The sequence below is a fragment of the Miniopterus schreibersii genome, assembly GCF_964146895.1.
Source record: "Miniopterus schreibersii genome assembly, chromosome: 8".
Classification (NCBI taxonomy): domain Eukaryota; kingdom Metazoa; phylum Chordata; class Mammalia; order Chiroptera; family Miniopteridae; genus Miniopterus; species Miniopterus schreibersii.
The window spans coordinates 80841813-80858302 of record NC_138109.1 but is presented as its reverse complement, the minus strand read 5'-3'; the positions used below and the strand labels follow the sequence as shown (position 1 = coordinate 80858302).

Sequence of the window (16490 nt, the reverse complement as noted above, 5' to 3'; positions counted from 1 at the left end):
ATTTATTTTATAACTGGAAATTTGTATCTCTCAATCCCTTCATGTTTTCTGCCCATACCCTGTCTCCTCTCCCATCTGGCAGCCATCAGTTAGTGCTCTGTATCTGTATGTCTGTTTCTGTTTTGTTTATTTTGTTTTTAGATTCCACACATAGGTGAAATCATATGGTATTTGTCTTTCTCTGACTTTTTTCACTTGGCATAATACCCTCTAGGTCCATCCATGTTGTCACAAGTGGCAAGACTCATTCTTTTTTTATAGCTGAGTAATATTCCATTTTTTTAATCCTCACCCGGGAATATGTTTATCGATTTTAGACAGAGAGGAAGGGGAGAGAGAAGAGAGAGAGAACATTAATGTGAGGAAGATTGGTTGCCTCTTTTACGCACCCTAACTGGATTCGAATCCACAACCTTTTAGTGTATGGGTCAATGCTCCAGCCAACTGAGCACCTGGCTAGGACTCCATTGTATCTCTATCATCTATCATCTATCTATCATCTCTATCTATCTGTCTATCTATCTATCTATCTATCTATCTATCTATCTATCATCTATCTATCTATATCTATCTATCTATCATCATCTATCTATCATCTATCTATCTATCTGTCTATCTATCATCTATCTATCTATCTATCTATCTATCTATCTATCTATCTATCTATCTATATCTATCTATCATCTATCTATCATCTATCTATCTATCTATCTATCTATCTATCTATCTATCTATCTATCTATCTATCTATCTATCTATCTATCATCTATCATCTATCTATCATCTATCTATCTATCATCTATCTATCTATCTATCTATCTATCTATCTATCTATCTATCTATCATCTATCTATCATCTATCTATCTATCTATCTATCTATCTATCTATCTATCTATCTATCTATCTATCAATCATCTATCATCTATCTATCAATCATCTATCATCTATCTATCTATCTATCTATCTATCTATCTATCTATCTATCTATCTATCTATCAATCATCTATCATCTATCTATCAATCATCTATCATCTATCTATCTATCTATCTATCTATCTATCTATCTATCTATCTATCTATCTATCTATCTATCTATCATCTATCATCTATCTACCTACCTACCTACCTACCTACCTATCTATCATCTATCTAATCATATCTCCTTTATCCACTTGTCTATTGATGGACACCTAGGTTACTCTTATATCTTGGCTATTGTCAGTAACACTGCAATAAACAAAGGGATGCATATACCCCTTTTCATAGTGGCTGCGCCAATTTACAGTTCCACAGCACTTGTTATTTGAATAACTAGTATTTATTTATTTTTTTTAATTGTACATTTCTTGGAGTCATTTACACTCTTTATTTTATTATTATTATTTTTTAAAATATATCTTTATTGATTTCAGAGAGAGGAAAGGAGAGGGAGAGAGAGAGACAGAAACACTAATGATGAGTCATTGATCGAGCCCACCACCTGGGCATGTGCCCTGACCGGGAATCGAATCCCGATCGCCTGGATCCTAGGTCGACGCTCAGCCGCTGAGCCACGCCCGGCCGGGCTGAATAACTAGTATTTTTAATGATAAGAGAATGAATGCATTTTCTGGAGTTCATAAGTTTAAATAGTTAGATGGTACTTGAGTATTTATTTCAAGTATGAAATAAAAAAGGATTTTACATGTGCTTCGTATTTTGGGGAAAAATTTAGAGTAATTAGGCCCAATGTAGTCTTTCATTTTATTTAAAACCCTTGCCTAGCCTGGCCGGGCGTGGCTCAGGGTTGAGCGTTGACCTAGGATCCAGGCGATCGGGGTTTGATTCCCAGTCGGGGCACATGTTTGGGTTGCGGGCTCGAGGGAGCTGATCGGTGACTCTCTCATCATTGATGTTTCTATCTCTCCTTCCCCTTTCCTCTCTCTGAAATCAATAAAGATATATTAAAAAAACCAAACAAACCCTTGCCTATAATTCATACTTAATTTAGACTTACTTTACTAGAATTGTGGCAGGTGATATCTTTCAAGATGCCTTGTAATCAAATCTAGAATTTTCTTAGATCCTAGAACAATGTTGTAAGTAACTTTTATAATTAATACCTTTATCCTTGCATCTTACGTAATCAATTCTTCTAATACCTTAATTGTCTTATTTTCTGGTCTTAGTGATTCTGCTTATGTAGTGATGTATAGTGTGTTTCTTTATAAACATTTACTGAAGATGACAGATTCGTTCTGTTAACACTTTTTAAATTAAAAAAAACAAAACGTGTCTATTTCAGAGAGGAAGGCAGAAGGGAAAGAGAGAGAGAAAAACATCAATGATGAGAATTATTGATTGGCTGCCTCCTGCATGTCCCCCACTGGGGGTCAAGCCTGCAGGCCAGGCATGTGCCCTAACCGGGAATCGAACTGGGATCTCCTAGATCGTAGGTCAGTGCTCAAATGGTGAGCTGCTCAACCACTGAGCCACGCTGGCTGGGCTTAACTTTTTTTTTTTTTTAAACCCGCACTGGAGGATTTTTTTTTCCATTGCTTTTCAGAGAGAGAGAGAGAAAGAAACATGGGTGTGGGAGAGATACACCAATTGGCGGCCTCCTGCACACACCTGGAGCAGGGTCGAGGATCAATCCTCTAACCGTGGTACGTGCCCTTGGTTGGAATTGAACCCAGGACCCTTCAGTCTGTGGACCAGTGCTCTAACCACTGAGAAAACGGGCTAGAGCCGTTCTGTTAACACTTTAACTATAGCTTTATTTTAGGTTTTTCTAGGCAGGGAGAATATTCTCCACTAATCTATACATTTAACTTTGAAGCCTACACTGAACACCATTAGTAATTCAAATAGCAAGCTGCTTTTCACCTGCTGGGGTTTACCCCTAGCTGAGAGGGAGGCATTAAGTGTTTGTCTTGGGACATTATCATGTGTTGAAAAAGTCCTGAGGCTGAGCAGCTTTTCCTGAGCTAGGTCACATCTTTGAAGCTTTTCTGTAGTGTGGGTCATTCTGGAGCTGTTTTAAGGATTTCAGTACTCTTTAAATTATGAGTTTAAGAATCAAGAAAGTCCAGAAAAGAATGGTAATTGCTAGATATTTATTTGAGCGCAGTTTCAAGCATGAGTAGACTTTGCAGTTGATTGTAAAACTTTTAATGGCCTCTCAAAAGTCAGTTAATTTTATTCCAAGGTCTGCCACAGAAGAAGTGTAGAGCAGAAGGGCCCTTTTGATTGTTCTTACATAAAGAACCAGTTCTGTACATGGACACAGGGGTATAAGAATGTTGTATGAATTTTGTACAAGTGTTAGACAAAACTATCAAAGTTAGGATTAAATTGGATGTTTACTATCATAATGTGAATTTCTTTAAATTTTAGTTTTTCATACAACCCATCCCCTGTTTGATCTCTTTACTTTCTCATGTCCGCTCACCTTTTATCTCTGTTTTTCCTGTTGCTGCTGCTACCCACAAAGGTGTTTGGCTTGTACTCTCTCTAATAGCAGTTTTTAAAAATGGGTTTCAGGATAATAATATGCATTCCTTTGATAATGTTGGTAACAACAGCCAGGAATAATGGCACTAAAAGTGCTCAGCTCTTTAAAATTTTTTTTTTGCTTTCTTCTCTGAGCCATAATCCAGTTTAGCCTGGAGACATACTCTGAGTTTAAATCATAGCTCTAGCCCTTACTGGCAGTTTTACTTTGAGCAGGTTACTTTACTTCTCTTTGCTGTATTTGGAGTCCCTCCTCGCAGGGTGGTTGTGAGGATTCAGTGAGTGAGCAGTGCCTTGAAGTGGTGCCTCACTCATAGCAAGTGCTTGATCAATGCTAGTCATTATTGGTGTGATTTTTCCCTCTTCATTTGTATGTACTCTTCAGTGCTCTGCCACTTAGGAGAAGAATCCCTTTTAATGATTAAGAAGGCAGGATAATAAATTGTATTAAAATCTTAAAAGAGTATTATGTATAATATGATAATTCAAGGAAGGCTTAAATGGTGATAAAATTAGCAGTAATATTTATTTTGAGCTGTTACGTTTAAGTAATATGTGCTCATCCATGGGATAATTAAAGGATAATTTTTGAAAAGGTAAAGTCATGACATTCATACATATATAAAATGAACATCTGTCAGAGCTTTTATTAGTTCATTAGTTAGTGGGAAAACCAGTAAACCACTGAAACCAGTTCAAAGGGAATTCCAGAGAAGAGACATGAAAAGGCAATGAGGAACACTAAAAGGTGCAAAACCGGCCACTTCTGCGTGGTAATTAGTTGTATCTTCACCCGATAATGTGGCCAAGGATCCCCACTCACCATCAGCCCTCCACAAGTTAACTTCTGTTTCTATAACACAATTGCAAAATAGAGACAAAGAAAGGCACAGATCTCTATAGAATCAGAAAACCACTGGGAAGGCCCTCCAGACAGGGAGAGGACATCCAGTAACTGTTTTTGTCTGTTTAAAGTTTTTATAATTTTCCCAGTCAAAAGAAAGAGGGCAGACACCTGAGGAAGCAAGAAAGTAAAAGGTGAAAGTATGCATAGTTATATAAACCAAGAGAAGAGAGCCTTTTGATCAGATGCTCTTCCGTTTTTTTTTTAATGTCAGCTAGAATGCATTTATTTTATTGAACTTTGACCTCTGATAGAGAAGTCTTATTTTAGAAAAAGAAGAGAACAGGAAAGGAGAAGCAGATGTTAAAATACTGGTGGTGTGGGTTTTATTTCTCTGACTCATTATTTTTTAGTAAAAGCTTTGGTCTCCATAGAGAATGGTGTTACATTTAGATGAGAATCACTAAGAGCATTTTTTAACTCTTTTATTTCTGTTTATTTATGTCATTTGGAGGTTTCTTTTGTAATTAAAAGGCTGAAGAGGACCTATTTTTAATATTTAAAAAATGTCATCGGAGAAAGGTTACAGGGTTTTAATATTACTTCCTTGTTGAAATATAATAGTACAGAAATTTTGAAGAATTATGACTGCCTGTTATAAAATACCCTTTGGAAGATGAATCAGCTCCCGGGAATTGCATCGTGAAGTTTATGGAAATTCTCTTCAGCTGATAGTCATGTACAGTGTGAAACAATGAGGGGGCCAATAGGATTGCGACCAGTTCACCTGAGGATGAAAAAGCAAGTGAGACTACAGAGTATAGTTTTCTGGGTGCTCCGGTGAGAGTCAGAGTTCAGTACACATTTTATTGGTGTGCCTTACACGCATACTGTCCTATTTATCCCACAAGTTTAACACCTGGCATTTTATTGGCCGCCTTCCACTGCTAAAGTAATTCATATTCCTAAATTTTTAACTGATGTTTTGCACACATGGTGCCTTGATAGTTATAAAAATGTTACTAATTGCTCAGAAAAAAATAACTTCACTTTGAACTGAGACTAGGATTTGCTTATATATGTATATACACATACATACATACATATATATATATAAAGTATATATGTGTGTGTGTGTGTATATTTAATCCTCACTGGAAGATATATTTATCCATTTGAGAAAGAGGAAGGAAGGAAGAGGAGAGAGAGAGGGAGAGAGGGGGAGAAACATCGATGTGAGAAAAAAAACATTGATCAGTTGCCTCCTATACACACCCAGACCAGGGATTGAACCCTGCAACCTAGGTATGTACCCTGACTGGGAATCAAACCCACAACCTTTTTGGTGCACGGGACCAATGCTTCAACCAACTGAGCCACCCTGCCGGAGCTATTTATTATACTGCTTGTCACAGATGTATATGTTCTTTGCATGGGTTAAAGTGTAATGGAAACAGACTATTAAAACTGAAAAAGAAGGAAAAAACAGGTCCGTATTAAAGCTTTTACTAGGTTTCATTTCTTAAAAATAACATTTGCCTAATATGAGAATATGTATAAATAATGTTTTTGGAGATAGTACATATTTGGGAGTGAGGGCATAAAAATGGAACTTTGCCTCTATTTTTGTATGATCTACAACTCTTTTTGTGGAACTGTTACCTGGGAATGGCTATCTAGAGTAGTCAATTGGTGTACCACTATTACCTGTTTTATTTCCACATGGGCTTTATGGGTAATACAGATCTGATTTTCTTCTTATCAGTTTGGCTTTTTAATAAGTGGAAATGGTGACCACTTTTTTTTTTGCTACATTTAGAGAACAAAGTAAGGTGGCAAAATAATTCTTTGTATGAGTTTAGAAGAGAGGAGCCCTGGGTAAATTTACCTTTTAGAAATGTCATAAAAACAAATTTGTGGGATGTGATACAATGAGAAACTATATTAGACTGAAAAAAGAAAAAAACAACACACAGGCAACCAAAAACAAGTTCATAACATTTAATACAACAGAGTGAAAAAAATGTTGCTAAAATTTTAATAAAAGAATTGAGTATATTATACACATTCTTAAAAGAACTATATAAACCCGCTTTTACTGGGGTTAGCCTCCCCCGCCTTTCTTCTTCCCATCTGCCAAATCAAGAAAACATGTTCTATTCATGTAAACACAGACTGACACAACAGCAATCAGGCCTCACTCCATGTGGGCTGGTGAGAGTTTTTCTCAAAGTTAATTTTATTTTGCTTCCTCATGGGTCATTACTGCAAATTCTTCTCATACTTGAAAGCAAAGCTTATATGTTAAAAACATTCTTGTTAGTTTTATCTGACCACTCAGCATACCTGGATCTTTTCATGACATGGTCTTAAACCTTTATAGGTTTAGATTTAAATCTGCACTTATACTGCCATCTAATAGAAAGCATATATTTTAGGGGTGGCAAGTGTTGTCAGCTACTGAAACTTTTATGATTCTTTAATGAAAAGATTTCATGAATTTACAGAGTATTTGTTGCTTTCACTCTCCAATTTCATGTTATTAGATTTAAAGTGTAGATTTAATTTGAATTACTCAGAATTTACCTTTTTGACTTGTTAAGCCGTCACTTCACTTGGTTGGTTAGAGCCTCAAGTCCTGTTATTGAGAGTAAACGTGCTCTAACTCTCCATTGACATAGTGCTGCACTGTTGTTAAGACCATTAGCAACTCTCCGCATTCCAAATCAATTCTCCTTCCACTGTCCCCCTAAATTTCTAATTTTCTAGATTTGTAGTTGTGGTTTTATTTTAATACCTAAGATTCTCTGGTTCTTCATTTGAGAATGGGAGTACCAGGTTCAAATCTCGACTGTTTACATGCAACCTGTCTGAGGCTATTTCCTCATTGTAATATGGGAATATATAACTCACATATATATATTTGTTATGAGAATCAAATATTATGATACTTATGAAAATAGTCTGTAAAATAAAAAAACTAAGTATAAAGAATAAAAACCACAAATAACATTTATGAACATTTTTTCTGTGTCAGAAACTGCTAAGCCTTCCACATGCATTGTCTACTCTCATTCTTAAACATTCCTAAGAGGAAGATGTTATGATACCATTAGCCTCATGATGAATGGAACCATAGAGAAGTTACATAACTTCCCTAAGGTTATAAGACAAATCTAGCAAACTTCAGATTGAACCCAGAGTTTGAGCTCTACTCCACTACTTTCTACTTTTCCACCCATTTTAAATACTGTGATGAGTCATCTCTCTTTTTGCAGATAAGTTCCTCATAGAGCTGCATTGTTCTTGGCATTGTCATTTATTGTCCCCCCCCCCAGACCTTCTATTTCACGTTCATTTTGAGGTGTTTGTGTAAAAGACCAATATATTTAGACATATTTTGCGATAGAATATTGACTGAGGATGCCTTCAGCTATAAGTAACAGAAAATGAAAATTGATTTTGGCTTAAACATAAAGATTTATTTTCTTACAGATTTATTTTCTCAGAGATGGTAGACTACATGATTGGTTGAGTCAGTGATGCAGTAAGATGTAAGGAGCCTGGGTTTGCTGTTCTTCTACCCTTAGCATAACATTGATTTCCTTTATAATTGCAAAATGGCTTTAGCAGTTTCTAGTATTGAAACAATAAAAATACACAATAAAAAAATTAAACAAGTAATATCTAAAGGCAGGAAGATGCTATGTCTTTCTGTTTCTCCTTTAAAGTATGGAGACTTTTTCTACAAATGTTCCAGTAGATTTTTTTTCAGACATCATTGGTCAAAACAAGATCTCTCAATAATAAGTAGCAAGAAGAATGTGATAAGTAAGCATGATTTGCTTAGGATAGTTGGTATTTATTCAGGGAAGGTACTAGTGACAGGCTATGTGGAATTGTTTTGTCTGAGAGGCTAGGGAATGAATGTTGGTTCACTTGATAACAGTTGACTCTTAATTGTGTGATTTGGGGCAAATAATTTGACATCTTTGTGTTAGAATTTTGTCATTTTTAATATAATTTCTGTCTTATTCTTGTAAGTCTGATTCCTAGTGTCTCAATACTCTTTTTTCAATTTAAATACTATATATAGAGAGAGAGAAAGAGAGAGAGAGATTGAGAAAGAGTTTAATATCTTTAATAAAAAATCATAGAATAAATTCAGTTTTAGTAATGATTATGAGGGGTTGGGAGCTAGGAAATAGTATTTTGACCAAAAGATCCAGCACTTTTTTTTTTTTTTTTAATCACTAAAAGTTGTTTTTCTATTACAGTTGACATTCAATATTATATTAGTTTCAGGTGTACATCCTAGTAATTAGACATTATATAACTTACTAAGTGATCATCCTGATAAATATTGTACCCATTTGACACTATACATTGTTATTAGAATATTATTGACTATATTCCCTATGCTGTACTTTACATCTCCATGACTATTCTGTTACTACCAATTTGTACTTCTTAATCCTTTCACCTTTTTCACCCAAACCCCCTTGTCATCTGGCAGCCATCAAAATGTTTTCTGTATCTGTGAGTCTGTTTCTGTTCTTTGTTAATTTTGTGTGTGTTTTTAATTCAGTTGTTGATAAGGATATGTATTTATTGCCATTTTATTCATATTTTTGATAACTTTTTGTTTTTTCTTCTTCTTAAAGAAGATCCTTTAAAATTTCATGTAATACTGGTTTGATGTTTAGCTTTTTTGGGTATGGGAAGCTCCATATGTGTCCTTTGATTCTCAATGATAGCCTTGCTGGGTAGAGTAATTTTGGTTGTAGGTTCTTGCTTTTCATCACTGAATATTTCTGGCCAATCTCTTCTGACATGCAAAGTTTCCATTGAGAAATTAGCTGACAGTCTTATGGGAACTCCCTTATAGGTAATCAACTGCTTTTCTCTTGCTGCTTTTAACCAAGCCTGGGAGACATAGCAACTCTATTTAATACATAGAAACAAACACAGGGTGGCAGCCAAAATGTCCCAAATGAAAGAGCAGAACAAAACTCCAGAAAAAAGAACTAAACAAAATGGAGATAAGCAATCTTCCAGATGCAGAGTTTAAACACTGGTTATAAGGATACTCAGTGAATTTAGCAGAACAGTAGATGATCTTATAATTTCAACAGCATAAAAAAGGATGTAGAAACCATAAAATAGAACCAGTCAAATGAAAGATTAAGTAAATAAATTAAAGAATAATTTACAGAGAATAAACAGTAGAGTAGATGAAGCCAAGAATCAAAACAGCAATTTAGAATATAAAGAAGCAAAAAACACCTGGTCAGAACAGCAAAAAGAAAAAAGAATTAAAAAAAAAAAAAAAGAGGCTATTGTAAGGATCTTCTGGGAGAACTTCAAGCATTTGCATCGTGGGAGTACCAGAAGGAGAAGAGAGAGAGCAAGAAATTGAAAACCTATTTGAAAAAATAATGATGGAAAACTTCCCTAACCTGCTGAAGGTAATAGACATACAAGTCCAGGAAGTGCAGAGAGAGAATCCCAAACAAGATGAACCCAAAGAGGGTTCACATGAAGACACACCATAAGTAAGATCCAATACTTTTCAAACTCTCCTTGACCCATTTAGGTGCATGAAGAGGCTATATGTATGAGAACTAATAGTACATGGGAAATGAGGTACTAGTAGGTGGATTAATGCTTATAGTCACAGTTTAGAGCAGCCTTGTAACCATTATTTTGAACTCTATAGCTGATAAATTGCTTGCTTGCATTTCATATAGCTCTTTTTCTGGAGATTCCTCCTGTTCTTTCCTTTGGGGCTCATTTCTTTGTTTCCCTATTTTGGCTGTCTCTTTGTGTTTGTTTCTATGTATTATGTCTGCTGTGACACCCAGTTTTTGTGGGTTGGCCTTATGTAGTAGATGTCCTGTGAGACTCAGTGGTGCAGCCTCATTGATCTGCTGAGCTGGATGCTCTGAGAATGTTTCTTGTGTGGGTTATGTTGGCCCTCCTGTTGTAATTAGGTCTTGATTGCTATTGACCCATTTGTGGGTGGAATCAACCCTATGTCTGGCTGACTGTGAGGCTCAACTTTGACCATGTCGGGCATGCAGTTGTACTGACAGCACAACACAGGACAAAACAAAACAAAAACAACCACAAAAAGAGTAAGAAAAAAAAAAGAATAATAAAAGACAATAGAGAAGATGCATAAGAGAAGGAAAAAAGAAAGGAAAAAATATGAAAGGGAAGAGGGGAAAAAAGAAAGAAAATAGAATCAGAAAAGGAAAGATAGAAATAAGGAATATGAAGGAAAAAAGAAGAAAAATTAAGAGCAAAAATATATATAAAAGAAAAAAAAAAGAAAAAAGTGAGGCTTTTTGTATACTTCTCTGATGCTGTCCAAAGCCAGCCACTTGCTGTGCAGGTTCCAGACCTCCCAGGATCTAATATAAACCATTGTGACTATAGTTGATAACAATGTATTATGTAATGGATATTTGCTGAGAGAACTTAAATGTTCTCATAAAAAAAAAAAAAAATAGGTGATAGATGTGTTAACTTGATAGTTGGAATCCTTTCACAATGTAGCATATATCAAATCACCAAGATGTATACTTAAAATATCTTACAAATTTGTCAGTTATGCCTCAATAAAGTGAAAAAAGGTAAAAAAAAACCCCAAAACTGGATATACATGGCACATATAAAAAGGTTATATCCTAAACAGTTAAATTGCTTACACTGGTGAAACTGGAAAAGTAAAATGAAGACTACAGGGCTTGAGTGAAGGATAAAGAAGCTCAGGTGGCCCTGGCCAGTGTTGCTTAGTGGTTAGAGCCTCGGCCCATGCACTGTAAGATCACAGGTTCAATTCCCGGTCAAGGGTACATACCTGGGTTGCAGGTCACAGCCCCAGCCAGGATGCATGTAGGAGGCAACCAGTCGATGCTCTCACATCGATATTTCTCTTTCTCCCCTTCCCTCTCTCTAAAAAAAAAAAAAAATCAGTGAAAAAATATTCTCAGGTGAGGATTAATAACAACAAAAAGCTCTCAGGTGTTTTTGTTGCTTTTTTGTCAACTGTGTCTTTAATCTTTGAGTTTGGAGCTCTTCCTTTTTAGATGAAGATTTCACATAGTTGAATAATTCATATAGATTTTTACAGGGATTTAGTTGCTATCAGATGATTCTATAGTACTTTTTGACCCTGTTAAGATTATTTAATTTTCTGAGCAGATGAATTAGGATTACAGAGAACTTCAGTTTAAATATTGGACAGAAGTAAGGCTGACAAAAGTCATAGGCATGCCACTGTGCACCTCTACCTCACACAGATGACACCATACTCATTCATCAGGCCCTTCTTTCCAGTTTAGACAAAGCCACAGGATTCTTGAAACAGCACTCTAGACAGACAATGCTCACTAGTCAAGGCAGAGCCATGGGGTATTGCCAATGCGTATCAGAAGCAGGGTTTCTAGTTACTTAGCTAGGGCTCAGCCTATGTCTCCATTCAGTCATTATATTCTCCAAAAGTTCTAACCTGGAAGCGTGATGTACAAATAAATAAAATGAGAAAAACTTCCAGAGGTGACAGGATTTTATTTCTAAGTAAAATACCAAACCAGCATGAAGAATCCAAACCAAAATAAACTTATAAAAATGCAGAGTTCTCCAGCTCCCTTTCAAAGACTCTGTAAGTGAAATGACTAATGAGCTTATGCAGCATGTGTGCACGCGCACACACACATCTATGAGGAAGATTTAAATTGTAAACTTTTAACTTTTTAAGCCAGCGAAGAAAGATGTAAGGTTGGCTTAGTCTCTGAGTTACTAAAACTGAGGGGAAGCCAGGTTGATGTCCATGATTGTCTTAAAGTTTCATCTCATCATCTTGTTTGTTACTACACTGTTATGCAGTCTCCTCCCTCCCCCATTTAAAAAGAAAATGTCATAGTTTGTGGGCCTTTTTCTCTCTTCATTTAGGTACCAACATAATAAATGTTGGATTTAAGATAGAAGTCTAGAGTTTACAAAGTAAGTCATGGAGAACCAGTTTTGATGTCTACATTCCTTGCACTTTTAGGGAATATGAAGGGATAAAGTAGAACAGCCAGTAGAGAGAGGGAAGATTTGTAAGATTTCTTGAGAGCTCTACTAGGCTGTGAAGGGAAGGTGTGGAGAATGTGTGCTCTTCACTTGCGCCTGGTCAGTAGGCTTCCACGGGGCCCCAGGTACAAATGTTCCTCATAGTTATGAGACTGAAGCCCTGGCACCCAAGAGCACTAGAACACTGCAGGTGGACAGCAGATGTATCTGCCTTGGGAGGCTTTTTTGGGGGGTCTAAATGAGCACCTCACTGGAGAGAGCAGGCTCCAAGCCATTGTAAACTTGTGTCTAATGGGTCTGGTCATCTGCAAGTTGAGGGCTCAAACGGGTAATACTTTTGGGTGAAGATGGAATGTTTATCTTGGACTAGGTTGCCTAATTTCTGAACTGAAGCTGGCTTTGTAATAATGTGGCATCAAGTCTCTGTCAGATAAGAGTGAGCAGAAGTCATCAGACCTGCCAAGGTTTTCTTCCAGGATAGTGATAATTTCCCCCATTGAATAAAATTTAAAGAGACGCTGGGCTCATGTAATGCATTGTTATTTGTTCCTTCCCATCTCCTGTGTCCTACTTCTCAACTTTTCTCATTTATCACACTTCTTCCTTAACAGCTCTGTGTAGTATGTTTTTGTTTTCAATAAGTCTCATTTTCATTGTTTACCTGACATTTGAATCTCACGGGAATATACACATCAAATTCCTTTATAAAATATGATGGCTTAGGAAGCTCAGTTTCACAATAAGTGTCTTGCTAATTTTTTGAGTTGTTTAATGGACAGAGAAAGCTTTACAGATTTACATGCATTTTGCTACACCAATAAATGAACCATGTACTAGGGCCTACCTTTAACAGAGTACTCCTTTGAAAGTTTTATGGGTATAAATATTTGTAGATATTTGTAAGGAATTAAAAAAATTTTTTTGATGGGGTGCTTTGTAAATCTTGTATTTAGAAATGTAATTTAGTGTGACTGCATTAAACTAAAAAGCTCCTGCACAGCAAAAGAAACCGTCAACAAAATGAAAAGGGAACCCACTCTATGGGAGAACATATTTGCTAATGATATGTCTGACAAGGGGTTAATTTCCAAAGTATATAAAGAACTTGTACAACTTGACACCAGAAAGACAAACAATCTAATTAAAAAGTGGGCAAAGGACCTGGATAGACAGCTCTCCAAAGAGGACATATAGATGGCCAATAGACATATGAAAAAATGCTCAATGTCACTAATCATCAAAGAGAGAAATTAAAACTACAGTGAGGTATCCCTCACCCCTGTCAGAATGGCTGCCATCAATTATCAATAAACAAGTGCTGGTGAGGATGTGGAGAAAAGGGAACCCTAGAGCACTGTTGGTGGGAGTGTAGACTGGTGCAGACACTGTGGAAAAGAGTATGGAGTTTCCTCAAAAAATTAAAAAGAGGAGAATCCAAGATTGTGGCAGAGTGAGTGGAAGGTACACTGACACTCTCCCAGGACCGAACGAACTACAACTAAAATATAGACAAATCATCCTGAATAATCAACCTCAGCTGAAGACTAGCTGGAGAGCACCCTCATAACCAACTACCTAAAGTGGAGACCGCATAGAGACTGGTAGGAAGTGCAGAGGCACAGAGGGCTGGATGGGCTCCCACAGGCAGCAGCCGAAGGTCCAGAGGGATATCTGAGCTGTGGGGGTTCCCACTGAGAACTCTGGGGTCTAAACCCCAAGCTGGGCTTCCCCACCCAGAGCATCAGAACTGAGAAAGGTGCCCATATAACATCTGGCTATGAAAAGCAGCAGGGTTTCTTTCTGCCATGGGGAGACAGCTGGAAATTCAGGGACAGTGCACAAAGCCTCCTGTGCCACCACTCACCTTGGGCTCCTGTGGAGGGAGGGCAGAGTGGATTACAGGATTCTGTGTGAGGAGAATCCTGAGCTCCTGGCTTGGGGAATAGAGCTCATAGGGCAGCTTTCTGGATTCATTGCTGAGTTATTTCCCAATATGGTAGAGAATATCTGTCTCAGGCAGGCATTTACCATCCAAACAACTTTTGCCTGGGGGATAAGGGGGGAAACAATTGCTCCATCCTGTTGGAAAACAAACCTCTTGCCCCATCCTAGGAGTTTCTACAGCCTGAGGCTCATTAAGAGACTGAATAATAATCAGCCCCTGGGTGCTTTGAGTCTTCACCTGATTTGCTTCTGGACCCAAGCCTTGGGAAAGCAGACTTGGTGTGCATCTTGGTCCTTTCCAGACACACTCAGCCTCAGCAGAGGGAACCACAAGCTGTGGAGTGTGGAAAACTTCAAACAGAATACTCAAGGCGAGTCTCAAACAACATCTGACATTGACCTGCACCAGAGACCATACAAAAGACTGGGAGTTCTAGCAGATTCACCTAATACATAGAAAAAACACACAAAAAGGCAGCCAAAATGGGGAGACAAAAACACAAGCCCTAAATGAAAGAATAAAAGAATTCTCCAGAAGAGCTAAATGAAATGGAGATAAACAATCTATCAGATATAGAGTTCAGAATACTGATCATAAGAATGCTCAACTGCATGAGACAACATATGGAAACTATGAAGGAAATTAAGAATGACATAGTAGAAATTAAAAGAAAACATTGGAAGGAATAAACAGCAGATTATAAGGAAGCTGAGGATTGGATCAGCAAATTAGAAGACACAGCAGAAAAAAATCACTCAGAGAACCAAAAAAAACCCCAAACCAAACAAAAAACAGGAGGACAGTTTAAGGGAGCTCTGGGACAACATGAAAGGTAACAATATTCTCATTATAGGAGTGCCAGAAGATGTAGAAAGCAAGAATTAGGGGACCTCTTGGAAGAAATAATGGCAGTAAACTTCCCTAACCTGGTGAAGGAAAAAGTCACACAAGTTTAGGAGACACAAAGAGTCCCAAGCAAGAAAAACCCAAAGAGGCCCACACCAAGACACATCATAATTAAAAATACAAAAAATTCAAGAGTAAGGGAGAATCTTAAAGGCAGCAAGAAGAAAGCAATCTGTTGCCTACAAAGGAGCTCCTATAAGACTGTTAGCTGATTTTTCATCAGAAACTACGGGCCAGAAGGGAGTGGCATGAAGTAGTCAAGCTAATGCAAGACAAGGATCTGAAACCAAGACTACTCTATCCAGCATGTATGTTATCATTCAAAATAGACGAAATAAAGAGCTTCCCAGACCAAAAAAAGGCTAAAGGAGTTTATCACCTCCAAACCAGTACTGCAGGAAATATTAAAGAGTCTGATGTAATAAGAAGTTGAAATAGAATGAAAAACATAGGCATAAAGAAATAAAATGGCAGTAGATAAGTACCTACCAATAATAACCTTAAATGTAAATGGATTAAATGCTCCATTGAAAAGACATAGGTTAGCTGAATGGATAAGAAAACAAACCCCAAATATATCCTGTCTACAAGAGACCCACCTTAGAACAAAAGACTCACACAAGCAAAAAAAAACCCCAAAACCCACAGAACTTCTGCAGGACTTTAAAGGAGAGATTGACAGCAATACAGTCATAGCAAGGGACTTTAATACCCTGTTAACTTCATTGGATAGATCTTCCAGACAAAAAAATCAGTAAGGAAACAGTGGCTCTAAATGACACACTAGATCAGATGGATTTCATTGACATTTACAGAACATTTCACCCCAAAGCTGCGGGATATGCATTCTCCTCAAGTACACATGGGACAGTTTCAAAGATAGACCACATGTTAGGATACAAAACAAGTCTCTACAAGTTCAAGAAGTTTGAAATCATACCAAGCATCTGGGATATTCGTGCCATGGAATACTATTCAGCTGTAAAAGGGAAAGGATCACTTGCCCTTTGGGACAGCATCGAGGGACCTGGAGAGTATTATGCTAAGCAAAATAAGCCAGTCAGAGAAAGACAAGTACCACATGACCTCACTCATGTGGAATGTAATGAGCAAAATAAACTGATGAACAAAATAGAAACAGAGACATGGAAGCATCAAACAGACTGATGAATCTCAGAGGAAAGGTGGGTGGGTGGGGAGAAATTAACCTAAGAACTTAT

The 16490-nt window shown here is 37.1% G+C and overlaps 1 protein-coding gene across 2 annotated transcripts in view; it reads left to right on the top strand.

Moving 5' to 3' along the window:
- Positions 1 to 16490, top strand: part of EXOC2 (exocyst complex component 2) — a 193093-nt gene that overhangs the window by 55792 nt on the left and 120811 nt on the right. The gene's annotated exons all lie outside the window — the stretch shown is intronic.